The sequence below is a fragment of the Adiantum capillus-veneris genome, chromosome 1, assembly GCF_014529385.1.
Source record: "Adiantum capillus-veneris isolate H3 chromosome 1, ASM1452938v2, whole genome shotgun sequence".
NCBI classification, from domain to species: domain Eukaryota; kingdom Viridiplantae; phylum Streptophyta; class Polypodiopsida; order Polypodiales; family Pteridaceae; genus Adiantum; species Adiantum capillus-veneris.
Genome location: NC_140931.1, coordinates 42,196,963 through 42,220,458, shown reverse-complemented (window position 1 = coordinate 42,220,458; position 23,496 = coordinate 42,196,963).

Below are 23,496 nucleotides of genomic sequence, written 5' to 3'. Positions count from 1 at the left end.
TAGCATTACCGGTACTTGTAAATGTTGCTGGCTACCTCTTGAAGAAGAGAGTATTCGCATTGTATCTTCTTTGTAGGCCTTGTGTTGGTCTAACCACTGATGTCCAATGATGACATTCACAAGAATTTCCTTCGAAGGCTTCACCTGAAATATTACCTGCTCTTCATGATTTTGGATGCTACGGGTAGCAACCATTTCTTTTTGACTTTTATGCAAACCGCATGTGTGCATGGAGTAATCTCTATAATGCTCTGAATGTTTTCTACAATCATATTGCAATTTTATTCTTTATGTAGTAGAGCATTGCATCTGACACTTGCTCCTTTTGTACTGCTAAGAACTATATTTACTCTCATTGGAGGTTCTATTGAAGATCTTTGTCCTGATTTTGCCATAGCTCATCTTGATCTAGCTGTGTCTCTATGGAGAGTGACTTGAGACTTTCTGTTCCACTCTGACTTACATAGGTTGATTTGATTGGCAATGTCTGGATCTTTGGAATTTATACTACTTCATGGTTGTTTTCAATCCCATTCTTCTTAACTTCTTGTCTTGGTGTCATTCTCTGCTCAATAGCTATCCTGGTTGCTCTTTGCGCTGTTTGATCAACACTTTCTATTGCCCGATTTTCTTTAAGCTCTTCTAAAATTCTGTTCGATGGAGATGAATCATATTCAATAAGATCTTACATTTGAATTGTGCTTGAGGAATTTGTGTTGGCATTCGCAAGTTACCAATGTTGGTGTTCATTCTCTGTTGTCTCCAAAGACTACATCCTGTTGACATTCTGTATCTCTAACATCTTCTGGGCCATTGTCATTCCCATTATGATGTTGTCTGGCATATCTTTTTCTATGTTCACATGAAAATGAGCTATAATGATATGTGGACCTATTTGAACGGTAGTGGAGATGATTCCCCAACATTCTACTCGTTTGTCTCTAGATATACTCACAAATTCAGGAGCATCTTCTAGCTGTGGTTGGCCACATTTTTTCCAAGTACAAAAAGACACGAGGTTCTTGTTCAACTGAAAATCTAACCTTACTTCACTTGAGAGTTTTTCTTCATTCTCACCAAAATGTTGCACTTGATCTTCTTAGGATATTTTTCTATATTGAGTGCTTTTGTGGTGGCGGTGTCCGTGGGTTGAGATTTTTCTACAATGGCTTTGTCTTAATCAACTGCTTCCATTGTTGTTGGCTAGTTTTGTTGTAATATTGCACCTTTTTCTTGAAAATGTTGAGCATTGTGTTCCTTCATTTGAGTAAGTTTTGATCTTAGAAGATGCACCGTACTTTCTGGGGCAGAATCTGTCTCTTCGGAGGAGATTTTTCTGGTGACGTTTGTGTAGCCTTCTAGACTTTAGCTTTCATTGATTTTTCCTTTTCTATCACCTGTTCTGGCATCTTGAGCGTTGCATCATCTTTAGATTGTCCTTGAATTTAGGTTTAGCACCCATAGGGGCTTGTACAAGGTCATGAACCTGCTGAGAAACATTGCCATTTGCATCTCGATATGTATATGCAGGCTTAGCCTCATGCAATTACTTGAGCACTGTGGGAATTTTCGGCTTTTGGCTTTTTCTTGTGGAGATCATCTAAAACTTTTGCCCTTGATGATCTTCATAAAAGATTTTTTTTGCAGATTTTGATGGGATCTAGGTCAGTGGGAAACTTCGAGCAACCATATGATCTTTCAATGGTTTTTGCCTTGAAGGGGTATGCTGGCTAGAAGTTCTTGGGCTTCTAAATGGTGTAACATTTTCTGATACTAGAGCTGAGCTTGATAGATTTGCAGCTCCCTCCTTCCTAGGGTGATCAATATAGCCTTCTCCATTATGGGAAATTAAAACTGTTAGGATCTGGTTTAGTCTCACCTTTTGAGATTGTGAAGGCACACTTTGGGTAGCACTATTGATGTTTGTCATCTGTAAACCTTCTACATAGTTTCCTATGTATCTTCGTGAACATGACAAATTATTCCTCGAGTCAAGTTATAGATAGCATTATCTTCGCCCTGATATTGTCTATCCCATGGGTCTCCTATGATATGATCTTCTGTGATTTTAGGACCCATGGCATCATAGACGGTAGACTCTTGTCTATATCTACGACTATTTTGGTCAAAGTATATGCTCGTTTGGTCACAACATCGAAGCTTGATTTTCGATGGAGGAGAGTTTGGCTCTGAAGAAATTTTTGGTTCACCCGGGTAATATCCTTTAGCTCTAGAGAGGGTTGGCTATAATAGATCCTTTCCTCTGAAATGAATCATCCTTTTTTTATCTATCATTGAATGCACTTCTATGACCTGGTATGTGGGCCGTTCAAACACTGGTTGATCCTTTTTGTACAGTTTCCCTTTTTGGTCTACATAGGGTGCATATGAATTATGTGTACCATAGAATGCTAACAACATTCTCTTTGATGTGTCCCTTAGACTCGTGAATGATTGCACACTTGTGGCATTGGATGCAGAATCATTTGCAAACCTAATAGTCTTTTCAACCTTCGGTGATATCTGGACACCTTGACCAAATTCATGCAAGAATTTGTTGTTCAAAGAATCAATTTTAAGCTTTTTAGGTGTCTGTGCAACTTTATGTTGATTTTGAACTTGCAGTGTTTTTACTGGTGCTTCTAGCGATAATGCAGAATCATGTGATTGCATTAAAAGTGACAAGTTAGATGCACTTACATCGTGATTCGCATTTCCAATTTTCTCTGTACCTTGCTTGGCAGTTGATGTATCCCTGTTGTCAGGATTTCTTGGACAATCTTCAAAAAAATGTCCACCTTTTCGTCCACAATTTGAGCAATACGCCATGACTGGTGGTATTTCAACTGGCTCTGTCATGTCAAGCTCTAGCTGAGAAGTTTCTGCTTCTATGTTTACCAACTTGTTGGAACCTTCTTTCAGAACACTAAGCATCAGGCTGTAGACTGCTCCATCTTGACCTTTGTACCGACTTTGGCTTGGTTCTCCAATTAGATTAGCTTCCATTGGCTGATTTGTTCGATCTTGAAATTTGGCTCTCGACAATAGATCTGACCATTGTAAGCCATGTACAATGACCCTGATTGCATATGCACCAACTGTATGTTTTGTTGACTTGTACAGATTTTTGGATAAACACTTGGATCCATCTTTTGCACTTCTATTTCCACCTTATCTTTGAGCTTGCAATACCTGGCTCCACTGAAGTCTGTGAACATCTGGGAGTTCTCTGAATCTGGCTTTACTTTGATCAATAGGATCGTGGCTCCTGTGTTGCTTTTGTTGCTCATCAAGTATCTATGGCCTTTCGAATCTATATAAAAAACCTTATCTCCAATGTAGCCTTAGAGCTGTAAAATTTGGTCCGTTGCAATTGTACTCTCAGCTTGACTTGAGTCCATATTGACTGGTTTTGTAAAATCTATCTCTTAGTAGATCTCGATGTTGATTAGCAAAATTACTCCTGCTCGAGTTCAATAAGACTGCTTCTGCCAAAGTACTTTTGGCGATTGATTGCTCTTACACTCACAAGAGTTGATTAATTCTAGCTCAAAAGTGTCAGAATTGATGAAAATTTGGGCTTTGAATAACCTAATCTGCAATCTAGAAACTGAGTGAACAAGTATCAATTTGGACCCGATGGAACCCAAACTTGATAATTGGCCTTGTATTATGTTTTTCTAACACTGTACAAGCTCAAAAGTCCAAAATTCTTTCTCGGGGCCCCAATAGTAAATACTCGTGATTATTTATTTTTCTTTGTTTCTACACATTTTAGGCTTGTTTTGCCAAGTAATCATCTTGTTGTGGTCTTTGGACAAGTTTGGTTGAGTTTGAATAAGATTTGTCCAAGTTATCAACTGTTTAGTGTCCGTAGACTCTCATTCCAAGAATTTGGCTTAAGTCTCAGTTTTGTGATCCAAATTTCACCAAATTTGAATTGTGGAGTCTACTTAATATGCTTGACCCTGTGGTATACTTAGTTGTGCAAAATTTCTCAATTCTGGAGAAAATGTAAATAATCGTGATTATTTACTACTGAGTTTATTTTCCAACTTTTTGCCAAATGGTTGATACCAACTGGTTAAGCAACTAAACTTAAGCTCCCTAGACAAGTTTCACCAAGTTTGGATAATCCCTGCTCACATTTGTCAACTGCTTTTTGTCTGCAGATTGGCTTTACAAATCTGGCCACAATTTTCACTTCAACGATCCAAATCTTACCAAATTTGATTTGTGGGCCTAATATAACATGCTAAAACTTGTGGTACGCTTGGTTGGTCAAAAAAGTTGAAAAATAGGGCAAAAGTAAATAATCATGATTATTTACTTTTAATAAATTTTTGCATATTTTTGATCATCTGAGCATATACACTTGTTTAACACTTCAATCTAAGCCTCTGAGTCGAGTTTCACTAAATTTGAACAAGATTTACCAAGTCACACTTAAGTTCTCATTGACATCCAGTACAGATTTCAGTTTTCATCAAGTCTTTGGATTGTTTTGTGATCCAAACTCTGTGAGCCTTCACAAAAGATATTTGTAATAATGCATAGAGTCTGTGGTATCAACCTTGATCCATTTTGAGCCAAATGCAAAAATGCGATTATTTACTTTTGACCTAAAATGAACACTTTTTTTAATTTTTTTGCTGGACAGCCTATTTATGACCTGGTTTAAGCCTTTGAGTCAAGTCAAAACTTAATTTGAACAAGATTCATCAAGTCAGACACAATTTCTTGACAATTAGTATGTATTTCAATTTTTGCCAAGTTTTTGGTCTGTTTTGTGATCCAAACTCTATGAGCCTTCACAAAAGATGTTTGTAATTATGCATAGAGTCTGTGGTATCAACCTTGATCCATTTTGAGCCAAATGCAAAAAATATGATTATTTAGTTTTGACCTAAAATGAGCACCTTTTTTCAAAATTTTCACTGGACAGTCCTTTTATGACCTGTTTTAAGCCATTGAGTCAAGTCAAAACTTAATTTGAACAAGATTCATCAAGTCAGACACAATCTCTCGACAATCAGTACGGATTTTAGTTTTTGCAAAGTTTTTGGTATGTTTTATGATCCAGACTCTATGAAGCTTCACAAAAGATGTTTGTACACATGCATAGAGACTATGGTATCAACCTTGATCATTTTTGAGCTAAAATTAAATAATTGCAATTATTTACTTTTGACCTAAAATGAAAACTTTTTTCAACTTTTTCAGTAGACAGTCATTTTATGACTCGTTTTAAGCCTTTCAGAATGCAATTATTGTTCTTTAATTCCCAAATGAGTCAAGTCAAAACTTAATTTGGCCTAAAATATCAAGAAAAAGTATTTAATATGAGTTTTTACAAATTTTTTGAAAATTTACCTCAAATGCATCCTTAAGCTTACCCACTGGTTCATACAACTTATATGAGCATAATCTCCAGCCGGTTCATTGATTGAGAGTCTTTTGGTGTTGTTTCAAGCCGTAGACCTGAAACTCTACAACTTCACATAAACAACCACAGATGATTCGTTTGAAGTGAGCGATGATTTGAGATCTCACCTCGGATTCTACTTACCCTACTCCTAGGTTCTACTGCACTGGGTTGTGGAAAGTGTCCACAAACACTTCTTTTCTTGTTTTTTATGGTTTCTTGAGCATTGATCTGAAGACTTGTCTTGTCCATCAATCATTATCAAAACCCTAAGCTAATCCTACAATAATCCGACAATCCTACAATCCTACAATCCTATAAGGTACTTAGCAAGTACAATCTACTCCCAAGCTACCTCTACACAACAAAAGACGGCACTCTTAAGCTATGAGATTTTTAAGAGAAAGTTTAACTCCAGGTGACCCTAGAGTAAATTAATGGACAAATACACAAGACGCTCGTGTTTTTCCCTAGTTTAGGTCTCTTCGATCCCCAGCAACACCGCCAAATGTGGGACGGGTGTCTAACCTCACTCCTATCTTATTACAGACATAGCGAGAACCATGAGTAAATTGTCAATCCATGGGACGAAGCTGACTCGACTAGTGCATAGAGGCTACAAAAGGTTGTGAATCTTTTGGAAAACAACAAACAACTCCCATCTAGCTCAAGCTACAGTCAAGTGGCTGAAATCACCAAAAGCCAATCACTCATCGGCAAACAAATCACATCCGTTACAGCATCAAATGACATCCAAACGTAACGAAACTTCTAGGACATGTTTATAAGACCTAATCACACATGATTATGGTCTCAATTCCCACTTTAGATCAAGTGCCAAAATCACAATTATTAACAGCAGTGGATTTTTGACCTAGTCGTTTTCGACCCAGAATGTATCTAAATGCTTAGCAATGATGACCCAATACCCCACCTATGATTAGTTTTTGATTTTGAATTGTAAATTCCTACTTATGATAAAATTAGGCCGTGGGTAAGTGATGCCAACAACTACAAAATACTGTCAAATGCTTACGTCAATGGGTAGAGCTCTCATCTACGAGTGCAACACAATAGACACGACTGCAATGTGACAATCGAGAAGGAGAGAAGTGAGCAGCGTTAGCTCACGCTGCGTATTTCATCATCCAAAAACTTTAATCAAAACTTTACAAAGTTGGATTTTATACCTTAGCCAAGGTCTAAAATGTGTAAAGTCCGGCACCCAAGACCTTCAACGCTCCACACTTATTGTATCTGCAACCTAGGTACACTAAGTATCCGATGCTTTACATATTGGAACTCTTATTGAGCCCGTAACACGTTACAATTATCACAATGGCTAAATAAATCAAGAAATTACAATACATGGTCATTTTGGAAAAATGTGAAAAGTATGTAACTCCAATCTTCACTGCTTCTTCATATTCATCTTTGATGTGCATTCATAGGGCTTTGATCTTTAGTAGCTCCTGTTAATTGACGTCAGCTCAGTTAACACATGGCTAAAATCTTGCCTACTAGCCTCATGTATATATCTGTACATAGCCCTGCAAGTCTTGGAAGTGACCATGTAAAACTTCATGTACAAATGTGTGATTTTTTCAAGCTTGAGTGCTGATGTTTTGAGTTGTATGAGTCTCCAAAACATGGTTTTTAATAAGTACTTTCAGCTTTGCTTTATATCTCGTGAATTGTACTTGTGCACCATGAGTTATGGGCATCCGAAATGGGCGATCTCAACTTAGAAGGTGATTGCGGGTGTATGCGACAAGGGCAACTCGGCCAGCTTGACAATTGGAGTTAGAAATGCTGAGGTTTAAGAATTCTAGATATAACCGAGATGGTGGGCTTTGAACTATGTGTTATAGTGTGTCATTCGATAACCGGAGCAACAAGTTATGCTTGGGGGAAGTTGTTCAAGAAGCTCGCATGTTTTGAGGAAAATCTGGAAATGTTTGGGCCTAAGGGAGTTCGAAAGCTTGAGGAAGTTTCCATGTGTCATGGGGATAATCCCACATTCAGAAGGAAAAAGTGGCAGGTGGAGGGTATATAGCCTAAAGGGGGAGTACCCTTTAGGTGTATCACTTGATGCAAGCTTGGCTTGGTGGGCTCGTGGAGGCTAGGGGAGAGAGATGGTGCATTCTCCATATTGTTCACACCACCTTCCCAGGCGTTTGGTCAATTTTTTGGTCCTCGACTGAAAGGGTCATCGACACCTCATTTTTTTCCCAAAAAAGGCCTAAAATGAGCCAATTAGAAAGTGCCTTGAGAGAGAGCCTTGTCGACTAAGAAGAGAGAGAAAATCCTTGGGGATAAAAGGTAAGAAATCCCTCATTTTAATAACTGCAACACTTGCACAACTTCCAAAGAGCTCATTTTTTAGTAAAAAAGAGAACACGCCCGGTTTTGAGATGCCATAACTTCTTCATCTTTCATCTGCTTGAAGGTTTTTTTCATTAATCCCACAGGTGGTTATCACAGGTATCTTTGGCCGTGCAATAGTTCTTCCTTCCGATGGTGTGGCTCATGCAAGGCTATAGAGGCAACCATTTTCCTTTTTATTTGGACGCTAACATCATTTTGGTGCCCCCATTGAGGAGCAAGTGCTTCTATGTTCCAATTCTTGTGAAATATGTCTATTCTGCACGCAAAGAATGTAAAAGGGATATGGGTCCTTAGGGACAACCGCCTATGTATGTGAAAATTGTGGACAACACTTGAGGCGGTCTTATAATTGGATTGCAGCCTGTGGAGGATTGTGAGGTTTTGTGAAGCCAAGCACTGGGGGTCGAGTTACCCAATGTGAGGTGTATTAGGTACTGGAGCGATCCATCAACATTCCTTGAGCTTTTGACGTCACATGTAAGTGTTTTGTGACAATCAAACATGGTGGACAAGTTCCAAGAGTTTCATGGATTGCCTGATGAAAATGCACATAATTTTACTGAGAAATTGGAAGTCAATTACTTACTCCAAAATATACTAGACCAAGTTATATTGTTGCGGTTGCTGCAATACAGTTTGTAGGATGAGGCAAAATTTTGGGTACACAATCATCAAGAGTTGGTGCAGGCACAAACTCCAGGGGTGGTTTTGGACTACAATCATGTGAAAAAAGCTTTCTTCGCACAATACAGCTCTATTGCAGTACCTAATGAAGTTTGGCATGAAATGTTTGGGGTACACTCAAACTGGTAATCAGACTGTTGATGATTTTGTCATGTAGTTCATCCATTTATGGGATACATGGGCCTAATCTTTGGAAAATGAAATCCCTTCGTCCATGTTAAAGAAGGTTCCGTGGAAAACTTAAAAGAAAGTCTGAAGTTCAAATTTGAGCTGAAAAGCCCCGCCACTTTTGAGGAAGCAGTCACTATAGCTAGAGAGAAAGAATGGAAGGCTCAAAGACTTAATGAGTATAGGAAATCAGTCCCTGTGCAAAGTAATCATGGCCAAAATGAGGGAAAGCAGGTAGAGGCTGGAGCCCAACCTGATCAAAGGATTGCTAATACTGAATAGTTACAATGAAATATGCAAGACATGTTGACCATGATGCAAGATTTGCGACTCGGTGTTCTTGGAGGTGGAGGTGGTGGTCGTGGTCGTGGTTGTGGTAGAGGAACGGCCCAGGCATGTGAAGCTCAGCCTAATGCAAATGCGGGTCATGGACAAGGTGTCTTTGAGCCGTAGAGGAGGCTCATCCCTACCTATTATAATTGTGGTGAACTTGGTCATATCAACACTTATTGTTCAAAGACAACAAGGATGGGAGGTGATATGTTTCCACTTCCCTAGCAGATTCCTAAGAGGGCTAATGATTATGCATTGAATATACAAGGAGGTAAAGGTACTAAACAAGAAAATCAGGCCTCAACCTCTGGTGGTCATGTGGGTATTGTGCGGGTTGATAAGAAAGAGGCAGATATACTATCGTAGGCAAAAGAGAGAAGGAAGTCTATGCTGCTCCTGGTCCTAGAAAAAAGAAAGGGAAAGAGAAAGAGGGTAAAGGTACAAAAACCAAGAGGAAAAGAAGACCTCATAGACGGTTTGAAGTAGCAGATTTACCTTTGGGAGAAGGCCAAATAGCTTACAGTTTAAAGGAAGACCTGATTGGGAGGAAAGTAGATTGTACCTTTGGAAAGTTGATTAATATGGTGCCCAAACTCAAGAGGCAGTGGGAGTCATTAGTGAATCCAGAGAAAGAGCCGAAGCATGGACAAGTCAGAGTGTTGGCTGTGGGAGAGTTACCCAACATTTTTCCTGTGGTGAATGCTTGGCACAAAAGTGTGGGCATGGGAGAGGCCTACATTGATGGAGGTGCTCAATTTTGTGTGATCACACAGTCATGTGTCAAGAAATTGGGTCTCATGTGTCGAGAAATTGGGTCTCATTACATGCGGAAGCTCTAGGTTTTGGATTTGACTAGAAAACCATGCCAAAGTGAAGTGTTTGCGGATGATTAAGAATTTGGAAGTTGAAGTCTTTAATGTGAAGGTTATAGTAAACTTTCATGTTATGTCAGCTAGACTAGGAGATTTTCCTCTCATTTTGGAATGACCTTGGTTGAGAGCTGTTGGTGTTGTGCAAGACTGGGGCAAGGGCACAATCTATGTGCATGGTAGGAAGGGTGAAAAGAGAGTGTTTTATATGATTGCCAAGTAGCCTATGGCACTAGAATATGTGAGTGAGAATGATGAATCTGAAGTTACCAGTGAAGATAGTTTTGAAGATTCAAAAAGTAGCTCTGCTTCCTGTTCCAATGAAGAGGGTGAAGTTTTAGTCTTGTTGTTGGACGAGGAGAAGAGAGAAATGGGTGAAATATTGCAAATCTCAGGGAATATAAACGCTTCAAGCGGTTTAGAGCAACTCGAAGAGTTGATGTAGCCTAAACAGGAATTGCCTATGAAGAAAGAGTTGATGCAAAATATGATGAGTACCGATCTGACACAAGGAGAAAGAAGGGAGTACTTAGCAATGTTGGACATGTTTCTAGATCTTTTCATCACTTCATACCAGGAAATAAGAGGTTTTGTTGGAGATCCTATGAAGATCGAGCTAGTTGAAGGGGCAAAGCCAATAAGATAGAAATTAATAAGGATGGGTAAGGAGCAAATGAATTCTTTAAATGAAGAAGTGGATAAACTCTTGGATACAGGGTTCATTGTGCCAGTTGATAATTCCGAATGGGTAACCCCTATAGTGGTCACTCCAAAGAAAGATGGGTGTTGGAGAGTTTGTGTTGATTACAAGCCATTAAATGTAGTTACAAGAAAGATCCTTATCCTTTGCCTTTCATTGATCAACTTTTAGATGTAGTGATTGGCTTTGAATAATATAGACTTGTTTGTGATGGTTATTCATGATATTTTTAGCTTATCCTTACTCCTAAAGACCGGAAAAAGACTACTTTTATCATGCCATGGGGTTGTTTCTGCTTTTGTTGCCTTCCTTTTGGGTTGACAAATGGGCCTACAAATTTTGAAAGAAAAGTGGATTGGGTCCTTACCCCGTTCCTTGGGAGGTTTGTCAAAGGATTCATAGATTATTTTTGTGTATACAGTTCAAGGAAAGAGCATGTTCAAAATCTTGAAATGACTTTTGTAAGGTATGATGAGTGCGGGGGTCAGTTGAACCCTAAAAAATGTCATTTGGAATAGCCACGGGTGAAGCTTCTTGGGCATGTGATCTCAAAAAATGGGATTGAAGCGGATCCATAGAAAGTGGATGCATTGTTCTTGCTGTCATCTCCAAAAGATACCAGACAATTGGCCACTTTCATACAAAAGGTTAAATATATATCTTGTTTCATACCTTTGGCATCACAGCTATTATATCCATTATAGCAAATAGTTAAGAATGATCCCTTGGAGTGGTTTAGTGACTGTAATGATGTTTTTGATAGAGGCAAAAAAATCATCATAATTAAGAATCATCCCTTGGAGAGGTTGCGTGACTTTGATGATGTTTTTGACAGAGTCAAAGAAGTTTCGAGTACACCACCCATTATGCAAGCTCTTGACTGGGAACAGGAGTTTTATTTAACCCATCGGTGGGAGTTGATGCCATTGGGGCCATGTTGTTGCAAAAAGGGAAGGAATCTCAGTATATGAACCATGTTCATTATTCTAGAAGAGTGAAGACTCCTCATGAAAGAGATTTTTTTGAAGTTGAATTGGTGATGACTGGTATGGTTTTTGCTTGCAGACGATTCAGACACTACTTGCTGCAATGTCATTCACCTGTCTCACATGTTACTCATTGCTTCCCCAGCTGTTCAACAATTCAAATATATGAAAAACATTGATTAGATGGGTTATTGAACTTCAGGAGTTTCAATTCACCTTTTTGGTGGAAGAGAGTACTCGGGCTACCCTAGCAGATTTACTCACCTATAAAGACACTCTTGTTTTGGTTAAAGAAGAGGTGGTGCAAAAGAAGAAACTTGAGACTCTTGCCATCTCTGATGCTTCACTGTTATACTTTGATGGTTCTTATCAAAGAAGTCATGATGCTGCTTTGGGAGGCATTGTCATTTATGATGCACAAGGAAAACTTGCAAGGAAGCAAGGATTGAAACTTGATGCAAAATGTAACAATGAAGCAGAGTACATGACTCACGAAGGTGGTTTGTACATTTGCTTACAATTGGGAATTAGATGCTTGCAGATCAAACGAGATGCCTTGTTGGTCAGAAAGAAAGTATTGGGAGTATGAAGAATAAGGATACTAAAATCAAGAATTTATGCTTCAAGGTGAAATCGTTGCTCAAAAAGTTTGAAGCATGGAGTTTGTAGCATATTGAGAGGTGTCAAAATGAAGAAGCTCATAATGCTACCCAAGAAATGATCACTTGTATATTTGTGATAAAGGAAAATGCCCCTTTATATCATGGGAGGGAAGTGTTATCAAAGGAGATGGATTTTTTGTTGACAGATGTCCTACCTGAAGGTTTAGCATCCTCAAAAAAGTATGCATTTATAAGAAAATCCAGGAAATACAAATTTCTTGATGATGTGCTTTACATGAAAGGAAGTGATTTGGTTTTGCGTCGTGTGCCTTGGAAAGAGGAAATCTACAAGATCTTGGAAGAAAATCGTGAGGGATCTTGTGGAGGCCATTTTGCCATGAAGATCATGTTGCATAAAATTTTGGAAGAAGGCTATGTATGGCCAAGCACTCAATGGGATGTTAACCATTGGTGCAAGGTGTGTTTGGCTTGCCCGAAGATGGGAAAGAGAAGTTGAAGTCCAAATTGCGAAAGACAATTCTATATTTTGATGTGTTTGAAAAATGGGGTTTTGATGCTATTGGACCCTTACCTATGACTAGCAAAAGAAATGCTAACATTTTGATAGTAGTGGATTATTTGTCACGATGGGCAGAAGCAGCTGCCAAATAGATTACCAGTAAAGAAATGGGGAAGTCTGTTTATGAGCATATATGCTGCAAATTTGGTGTTCCCCTAGAGCTAAAGTTTTCGATAGAGGACCAGTATTTAGAGGAGAGCTATTTGATTTCTTATGTGAGAAGCTCAATATACAACATAGGTATAGTTCTTCTTATTATCCACAATGCAATGGTCTCAATGAGAGTTCAATGGAGAGTTGGTGAAGATCTTGACAAAGATGACCCAGACACATGGGAAGACTTGGGACTCGGAGTTTCCTTGTGCATTATGGCCTATAGAATTGCTATCAAAATTAGCACAAGCTTTTCTCCTTACCACTTGGTTTATGGCAAGGAAGCTTTATTGACAATTGAAGTGGAGATTCCTGCACTCAAATTGTTGTCATTGGGAGATGGAGAGCAAACAAATACCTGGAAAAAAAGGTTGTTGGATTTACAATATTTGCAATTAGACAGAGTTTTAGCTTTGAGCACTATGAAGAAGTGACAAAAAAGGCTCAAATAAAGGCTAATGAATGCGTACAAGATAAAGGAAGTGAAAAGGGTGATCTTGTATTGCCATACAATAGTAAATTGGACAATACCTTTCAGAATAAGTTTCAAATCAAGGAGGAAGGTCCTTTTACTATTGTCAATAAGTTTGAGAATGACACATATCAGTTAGTAGATTTGACTAGTGCACAACATAGATATCGTGTTAATAGTTACAATTGAATAAATATCTGGCATGTTTGATGAAAATGTGATAGATGAGATGCTATCAATAGAGGAAGACAGTGTGGAGACATTTGAGAATGTAAATGAGGTTTCTGAGAATGAGCTACAACACTTGTTCATCCTAGGAGCCTCTGCTTGTCATGAATGATCAAGCAAGCTAGGGGGGGTTGGCAAGCTATGTCAGGCATTTTTTGGATGAGCATAAAGTCACAAGGTCATGCCTAAAAGCTTTCCCACTAGCCTCATGTATATATGTGTACGCACCCCTGCAAGTCTTGGAAGTGACCATGTAAAATTTCAAGTACAATGGTGTGATTTTTACAATCTTGGGTGTTGATATTTTGAGTTTTTTGAGTCTCCAAAACATGGTTTTTAATAAGTATTTTCATCCGTGCTTTATAGCTCGTGAATCGGACTTGTGCACCATGAGTTATGGGCATCCGAATTGGCGGTCTCAACTTAGAAGGTGATTGCGAGTGCATGCGACAAGGGCAACTGTGACAACTTGACAATTGGAGTTATAAATGTTGAGGTTTAAGAATTCTAGTTGTATTCGATATGATGGGATTCAAACCATGTGTTACGGTGTGTCACTCCATGATCGGAGCAGCAAGTTATGATTGGGGGAAGTTGTCTGAGAAGCTCACATGTTTTGGGGAAAATCTAGAAGATTTTGGGCATGAGGGAGTTGGGAATCTTGAGGAAGTTTCCATGTGTCATGGGGATAATCCCACATGACAAGGGAAAAGTGGAAGGTGGAGGGTATACTCGGGGGGTTCACTATGTGTAAAACTACCATATCACGTGCGTTCAAGACATGTTTATAAAACCCCTTATCTGTGAATTTTGTTAAGAATATAATGTACCCTTTTCTTTTAAAATCTGTAAGTTTTTTTCATATTTGAAAAATTAATGCCCTTTTGTATATATATTTATGTAAGTTTTAAGAACTTTAATTACCCTTCCGTTGAACTCACGTGATAGGTTATATTTTCATTAGGTGACCTCCCTAGGAGGGTATATAGCCTAAAGGGGGAGTACCCTTTAGGTGTATCACTTGATGCAAGGCTTGGATTGCTGGGCTCTTGGAGGCTAAAGGAGAGAGATGGCGGCATTTGCCAGCCTATTCACACCACTTGCCCATGCGCCTCCTCAATTTTTTGTTCCCCGGCCACTTGACCCCACCCCATTCCTTGGTCAAAGGGTCATCAACACCTCATTTTTTTCTGACAAAAGGCCTAAAATGAGCCAATTAAAAGGTTCCTTGAGAGAGAGCCTTGTCGGCTAAGAAGAGAGAGGAAGTCCTATGGGATAAAAGGTAAGAAATCCCCCATTTTAATAGCTGCAACACCTGCACAACTTCCAGAGAGCTCATTTTTGAGCAAGAAAGAGAACACCCCCGGTTCTGCGCGGCCATAACTTCTTTATCTTTCATCTGTTTTTTGCCTACGGATACTCTATAAACATCTCCATGAGACAAGATTTGCCATGACATCCTTGGTTTCTTCTAATCTTGAGTGTATCTTATGCTTGAAGGGTTTTTCATAGATCCCCACAGGTGGTTTTATCACATTTATTTTTGGTTGTGCAATAGTTCTTCCTTCTGATGGTATGGGCTCTTGCAAGGCTATAGAGGCACTCATTTTCCTTCTTGTTTTCATGCTAACAACATCAACTCTCAATGGCCTGGTTCTATCATCGAAGTAATCCATCACACCATGGTTGCTTCATGCATCAGTTTCCAACAAGGGGCTAGACGAAATGTCAAGCCCATGGAAAACAAAGACAAAAATGATGCAAAGGGGAAAACCAATGCCCAAAACGCTTCCGAAGGCACTTCAACAACAACAACAATAATCAATCCAAGGAGAAGGGAGTTTACAAAGGCAAAAACAAACTCTCTCTTGAAGAGCTCGAAGCTTTTCGCAAGGACCATAAGTTTTTAAAGTGTGGGGAGCAAGGACATGTCTATCCTTCTTGCCCCAAGAAAAATTCTTGCAATGAGACTCCTAGGGCTTCCACCATCAAAGCTCCAAAAGAGGATGCTCATTGCAAGGGATCATCTCTTTCCTATGCTTGGAGAAAGGTAAGGTAGCATGATGCCTTCATCTTGTTTGGACCCTAGCTCTACTCACAACTTCATATCAATGGAGTTGGCCACCAAGTTGGGCATTCAAGATTTTGAGATGGGAGATATTGTAATGGTTGACACAGCTTTCAAGGGACAGAAACCTTCGTTACTCCCTTGATTGGGAAGTTGAGGCTTCATGTCCAAAGCTATGTCAACAAAGAAGAATTTTTTATCTCTCCTCTCCAATATGAAAATGCTATCCTAGGGGCACCATGGTTTGATCACATGGTTGCCAACATTAAGTTCCCTAAAAGGAGAATCTACTTCACCTACAAGGGAAAGAACATGTTCATAGATGCTAGTGAGTGTGGTCGTATTATACCACTTGTAAATCCTTCTCCTTTTGATAAATCAATGAAGAGCTCAGTTTCTGCATACATGATTTTTGTCAAAGAGTCCCTAAAAGATCCTAATGTTTCATCAAATGTAAATAGTAGGAATCGAGAAGATTTAGGCTTGTCTAATTTTCTAAAAGGATTCCAAGATGTGTTCATCGATGATATCCCTATGGACTTACCTCCGAGATGATGGGATGATGACCATCGCATTGAGCTCCTTCCAGGAAGCTCAGCGCCTAACAAGCCTCCTTATCGAGTTTCTCAAGCTCAATAAGATTAGATCATGAGGCAAGCACAAGAATTCGTTGACAAAGGGATGGTGAGGCCTAGCTCCTCTTCCTTTTCTTCTCTAGTCCTTTTAGTGCAAAAGAAAGATGGTACATACTGTATATGTGTGGACTATCAAGCACTAAACCATATCAGTATCAAAAATAGATTTCCTGTGCCTCGGGTAGAAGAACTGTTTGATAAGCTACAAGGCTCTACCTCTTCATTAGGATTGACCCTTAAAGTGGCTATCATCAAATAAAGATAGTGGATGAAGATATCCTAAAGACTACATTTCGTACAACATTTGGACTTTATGAATATCTAGTCATGCCTTTTGGCTTGACTAATGCCCCAGCCATGTTCAATTGTCTAATGGAGAAAATATTTAGACCCTATCGTAAATTCACTGGAGTGTTCTTTGATGATTTCATCATCTACGCCAAGTCCTTGGAGGAACATAAGCAACAACTCCAAGTAATTTTTTAAGCATTGAGGGAGAACAAGCATTTTCTCAACCCAAAGAAAAAATTTTCCTTCAAGAGATTCAATACATAGGTCATATTATCTCTCAAGAAGGTATCCGTATGGATCCATCAAAGTTACACGTAATAAAAGCATGGCCTAATCCAAGGAATCTACATGAGCTAAGAAACTTTATTGGTATCTGTGCATACTATAGATGCTTCATAGAAAAATTCTCTCAAATAGCAGGACCATTACATGACTTAGCAAAGAAGAACGTTAAGTATTTATGGACTGCTAAGGAGTAAATTTCTTTTGACAAGCTCAAAGATAAGCTTACCTCCCAACCATTCCTCATTCTTCCGGATATCTCCAAGCCATTTGACGTCCAATGTGATGCTTGTGGTGATTGCCTTGGAGCAGTCTTGCTTCAAGAAGTGCATGCCATAGCATATGAAAGCCAACGGCTCAATACAAATGAATGTGTCTTAGGAATTTATCAAAAAGATCTTTTAGCTGTTCTACATGTCCTAGACACATGGAAGCATTATTTATTGGGGAATCCATTTATTCTACAAACCGACCACCAAAGTCTCAAGTACTTCAACCAAGATTTTTGACAAACAAATAAGGTGAGAAAATTTTCTTTTGCAATTTAATTTCCATATTGCTCACATTGTTGGTTAGAACAATCAAATGGCCGATGCACTTTCACGATGACCAAAAGTTAATGTGGTGTCTATAACTACTCACAATGATCCATCCTCTATGATAGATGAGTATGCTACTAACCCCGACTATAGAGACATAATGTCAGCCCTTGCTTTAAAAAAAAGAGAGGAACCATTCACTTTGTAGGATGGTTATGTTCTCCACGGAAAAAGCTATGTGTTACCCACTCCCTTCATGAGAAAGTCATGCATGAATTTCATGCTCCTCCCTATGCGGGGCATAGAGGTATTCAACCTACTCTCCAAGGAGTAGAAATGTACTTCTATTAACCTACCATGAAAGTGGACATACAAAAATATGTTTCAAAATGTGTAGTATGCCAAAAGACCAACTATGATAGAGGGAAGTAACCTGGACTACTCCAACCATTGCATATCCCAAATTCACCGTTGGAGAGTATATCCATGGATATTATCTTTGGATTACCCAAGTCTATCCATGAGAATAGAGGAATATGGACAATAGGCGAAAGGTTTAGCAAGCGAGAACACTTTATTCCTGTCAATATGATTATTAAGGCACACCAGATGGCAACTCTCTTCATATTACAGATTTTCAAACACCATGGATTTCCAACATCCATCGCATCAGAGGATTAATTTTATTTATGAGTAAATCGATTCGTGTTTCTTTGGCTAAAGGTGATGCTTTTTTGAGTTTATATAAGCTTGGATTTCTCTCATATGTACACTCTTTAAGGTGGCATTGAGGTAGGTGAAAGAAGTACCGAGGAAAGTAGAGAGAAGAAGGATTAGACGGAGAGAGAAAAACATACTTGTGAAATAGAGATAGGATAGGGGTGTGGGAGTACCAACAACGAGAGAGAGAGAGAGAGAGAGAGAGAGAGAGAGAGAGAGAGAGAGAGAGAGAGAGAGAGAGAGGGTGTGTGAGGGATAGAGAGAGAGAGAGAGAATGCCAAAATGGAAGCGGCAGTCGAGAGATAAAATCATTTTCACAATAGTTGAATTTTCATTTGTGCAATGATAGGGGCATAATATTCATAGCGCACAAATCAAGCATATATTCTTGCACACTCCATTAAAGCAATTAGTGGTGGTTACTCATGGACTAGTAAATGATTTTCAATATTTTGGACTGCTCGTGGCACTAGCATATGCTTTTTGAGAAGTGGGACCCCTCATGGCACTAACACATGCCTGTGAGACCTTGCACCACTCATGGCACTACTAGATGCTTTTTGAGACCATGCTGCTTCAGTGTTGTCGTACTGTGGTACGTATATAGTGGGAACAGGTATTAAACGATTTGTCTTGTGACTTTTTGACGCATAATTATACTTCATATAATACTCATATGCATAAATAAAAGCTTTCTACCATACCTTAGTATTTACCTTTGAAGTAATATAAATGTACATTACTATTAGAAAGTACTGCAAGAGAAGTATCAATGATTGTGCCTCTTTTTGTCTGGGGGAAAAGCATTTGTATATTTCTTCTAATATCTCAGCTATACCCTATAAATTATTTTCTTCTTTTCACATTTATTTAATAATATAACCCTTCAATAATGCATACCTTCTTGGATACATACAAGAGGGAAGGGCCTACTAGAAGACTTTATGGAAAGGAAGATCCAAAGCTTCTTGGACCATCCCAATTTGAAAATCCCAACCTAAGGACGTGGAGAAGAGGCCAAAACCAAGTCAATCTCTTTTAGTAGGCCAATTTTTCTTTTTGAAGTATGTCAATCCGAGTTACAGGGAAAACAGTGAAAAATCCTCTCACAACTACACTGCAAGAAGAGATGGTAAACAGGTGAATCAAGTGAAAAGAGGTAATCTTGGTCTTTTTCCATAAAATAAGATATTTGGATGATAAAAGACACAAGCATGTGAATGTGACACCTCAAAGATGCCTTGAAGGACAAGACACACAAGTTGGGACCCCCTGCTAGAGTCACACAGAACATGCCTAGGTGGGGCCCACATACATCGTGCACCCACGTGGAGCCTCCATGACCAAAAATGCTGAATTTCATGATATTTTGAGTCCTAATATTGACCATTTTAAGAAATATCCAAAGAAAATTTTATTTGGGCTAATTCTTTAGCCTAATCAAACGATTATGTAAAACATGGCTCCCTCACCTATAAAAAGGGCAACCTTCTCTTCATTGGGGGAAATTTATGAGTGAGTGAGAATAGCTCAATTCCATAGTGACACACTCATCTTAGTGCCATACTTTCCCTTGAAGAAAGGCTGAAGTCTTGCCTCATCTTCTCTCTCCATTGAGGTGCTCTTATGTAAGATATATGTTGCTAGTTTTTCTTTCATTTGCATATCTAGTCCAATACTTGTCTCTAACTCTATCTCTATCTCTATTATCTATCTTTAATACCACCACCACACTTAGATCTATCTCTAATTCTATCTTTACTCCTCCTTTCATCTCTCTTGTTGCGTCCTAATTGTTTCATTGGAAGGTATTCAAGAATCAATCTTGTCAATGTAACGGTGTCAGGAGTTTTTTGGAGCAAGGGATTGCGCATATGTAAATACACATGCATGGTGCATCAAATAAAGGATTGCCCATTTTCCAAAGCCAGGTGGTTACGTGGGGCCCACATGTATACAGGTAGGACAACATGTACATAGTGCATCGATTTTCACTATTACCAATACTAGTGTATTTTTCTATAATAATGAGGAGTTGGTAGCACGTAAAACTTCTTGAGAAAGCTATCCACGGGCCGATGACATGAGGTAAGCAGGTGCGTCAGATGGCATCTAGTGGCGTCAGGAGGTCGAATGGGGTCAATATTTGCACGTGGATGTTTTCTTGTGATAATTATGCAGAGAGGTCATCAGGAGGACCATCTTTTGGGGGCCACTTAATGTGGTGGCGGGATGCATTATTGGAAAAAGCTGAGTGCCAGGTCTGCGGATGATGCAAAAAGGTGACAACTATGCACTGTGAGACCAGTTTTTGGCCTGTTCGGGGTCCGTTTGAGGTCATCTAAAAGGCCAAGGGTGCCCAAGTGATAAAGTGAAGTGTGGGAACTGAAAAAATAGTGAGAATACCAGAAAAAGAGTAGAGAGAAGAGGAGGAACAACCGCAACTGTGTTTTTGCCCATTTTGGAGCCTGTTTTGGCCGTAAACTGCTCATCCGAGGTCGGATTTGAGCACTTTGACATTGTAGATTGGGATTTTGGGCCGATCCGAACGCAATGGCACTATCCATTTTACCAAATTCCTCACCATTTTTCTGTTGTTTTGGCTGTGTAAGGTTCTCCCATGAGCGAAGCTTTTGCTCCAGTTTGTGATTGTATCTGGCATATTTTACCCATATTGTGTGACCTATTTGTCCCATTGGTGTTGGCCCAAGCTCTATTTTCTCTAAACATCAGAAATTATCCTCTTTTGAGCTAAGTTTTTGGGGGTGTGTGTGTGTCTCTGTGTGTGGAGTGTGCAAGTGGATAGTCTCTCTCGTCTCACTCCATCAGTGTGTTCCCTGTCTCGGCCAGGTGGGTTGTAAAAGCCGAGTGGTGCCCCATAGTGTGTGTGTGTATCATCCCAAGTGTGTGTGTCGGGTAATTATAGAGGCGTTCTGTGTGTTTCCATCCCGCTCACATTTTCTTGGCGCCCCCACTAAGGATCTTCTTCGAGTACCTTCTGCTTCGAGCTTCAAGATTCCAGATTCGAGATTACATGTTATAGGTTACAGATTACAGGGACAGGTATAGGTAGAGGTGACTCACACAGGTACAACTAGCTGGAGTAGAGTGATACATTGAAAGTGGGAGTCATTTGCAATTGCCGTGGGTATGCATCAGTTGGTGCCTGTTTGAGCGCATTGTCTGTTGGTATTGTACGTTACTTGTGGAAACTGCCATTGTATGCCTTTGTGGAGCCATACTTGGTTTTATTTGGCAGTCCCAACCATTTCTGAGACTTGGTCTGGAAGATAGGCATTTCTGAGACTTGATTATACGCGATTTGCATTAGCCTTTGTGAGAGGGTCGATAGCGTGAGGTTTTATTGAGCTGGGGGATTCTTAAATGTGGAGATCCTTTTGGTGATATAGGTAGCTGGAGCACCCTTTTTGTCACCTCGCCATAGGCTATGTACTAGTGATTCCTACTTGATGCTCGAGTCCTATTATTTCCAGTTTATGCATACATATACAGTCTATATTTTGGGTTCTTACTGCTCTACTTCTGGGGAAACTCTGCCAGATTTTTTCCAAGTTGTGATGGCTGGTTTTTGGGTCTTTTGAGCCTTTATACTGTTAAGCTGCTGAAATTCTGGCAAAATCAGAGGATGAGACAGGTGTGCTTTCTTGGGAGCTTCATGGTTGGATTTAATGGATGATCAAAATGGACCTCAATTCAATCCTTTTCATTTAACTTAAAGGATCCAGATAAATGTTCATGTGTCCAGGAAGATTTTTTTCTAGCAGCACATAGTCTTTATGTTTGGGCCAAGAAGATTACGAGAGATACTGGAATGTCCTTTGCCTGTTGTAATTTCGATGATTAACTATGAAAACTCATTTGATGTGCATGTGTTTGTCCTCATCTAAAGTCAAAGCTCCATTGAAGTTTCTAGGAATTGCGTCAGTCAAACGCTTTGGGTTCTTGCATGAGCGTTTGAAGGGGTTCTTAAAACATCATAGCTTGGGTAGCCATGGCTTTCTCTTATCTGGAGTTTCATGGAAGAAGTGATGAAGATGTTGAAGAATTTTTGGAAAAGATGGAGGTTGCCTGCATTAGCAACCAGATTCATGACCTAGCACAGATGTTACATCTTCTCTAGATTTGTTTGAAGAGTGATGCATGAGTTTGGTCCAAAGCATTTGAAGAGGAGTTGCGTGTGGCTGATCCACATGTAAGATTGAGTTGGGACAATCTAAGGCATGGATTAGAAGTGGAGTTTGTGAAGATAGAAGATCTTGACAAAGTGTGGCAAGAAGTACAAGGTTTGGTGCATAAGAAAGGTGAGCCAGTAGATGCGTACATACGTAAGTTTTCATTGGCATGGGAGAGGATGTGAAAGTCCTTATCACCACAAGTACCCCCACCTGACATGATGAAGAGGACAGGTTCTTGGCTGGTCTTTGGGAGAATATACGTTTGAGGGTGGAGCTAAACAAGCCTAGGACATATGAAGATGCACTAGAGGTAGCAAGGAACAAAGAGTGGAAGATAAGGAAAATGAGCCAGTTAGGGGTGGATTCTTTGCCAATGAGGTTTGAGTTTCAACCTATGGACTCTTTGCAAGCTCGCATGCAAGGGGTTCATCATGAACCAGTGGTTCTTGTTACTCCTCAGGTTATGCGAGTAGTGGTCACTACAACATTGCAAGATGATGGACTAAGGCAAGACATAAGGCAAGTGGTAGATTTGATGAAGAATCTCAGCCTAAACCTGCTAGGTACTGTGGGAAATAATCGAGGTCGAGGGAGGTTTGCAAATCAGCCAGGAGGTGAAGAAAGACCCAAGAATGGTGCTAGACAAAACAATGGTAGGTACTGGAGGCAGACACACACATGTTATAATTGTGGAGAGTCGGGCCATATCAGCCCGCAATGTGATAAGCCACCAAAGATGGGGGGAGACATGTATCCATTGCCAAGACATGTGCTAACTAGGTCAAATGATTATGGCATTGAAATCAAGGGAGATGAAGGAACCAGTGGATTAACCCAGGAGGAAAAGGGAAAGACAAAAGTGATAAGTGTAGTCACCGTGGAGAAGGCATCAAAGCTAGAGGATACATTAGTGATGCCTATTGGAAGGAGGACCACAAAGGACAAGGAAGGAAGAAGTGCCCCAGGTCCTAGTAAGAAGAAGGGAAAGAGCCATGAAGGCGAAGATGTCAAGGCCAAGAGAAAAAGGAGGGCTCGTCGCAAGTTTCATGTTTCATATTTTCCACTAGGGGATAGGCAATTAAGCTATGACTTGAAGGAGGATCTGACAAGCAGGAAGGAAGATGTTACTTTTGGGCAGCTTATAGAGATGGTACCTAAGCTAAAGCGACAGTGGAAG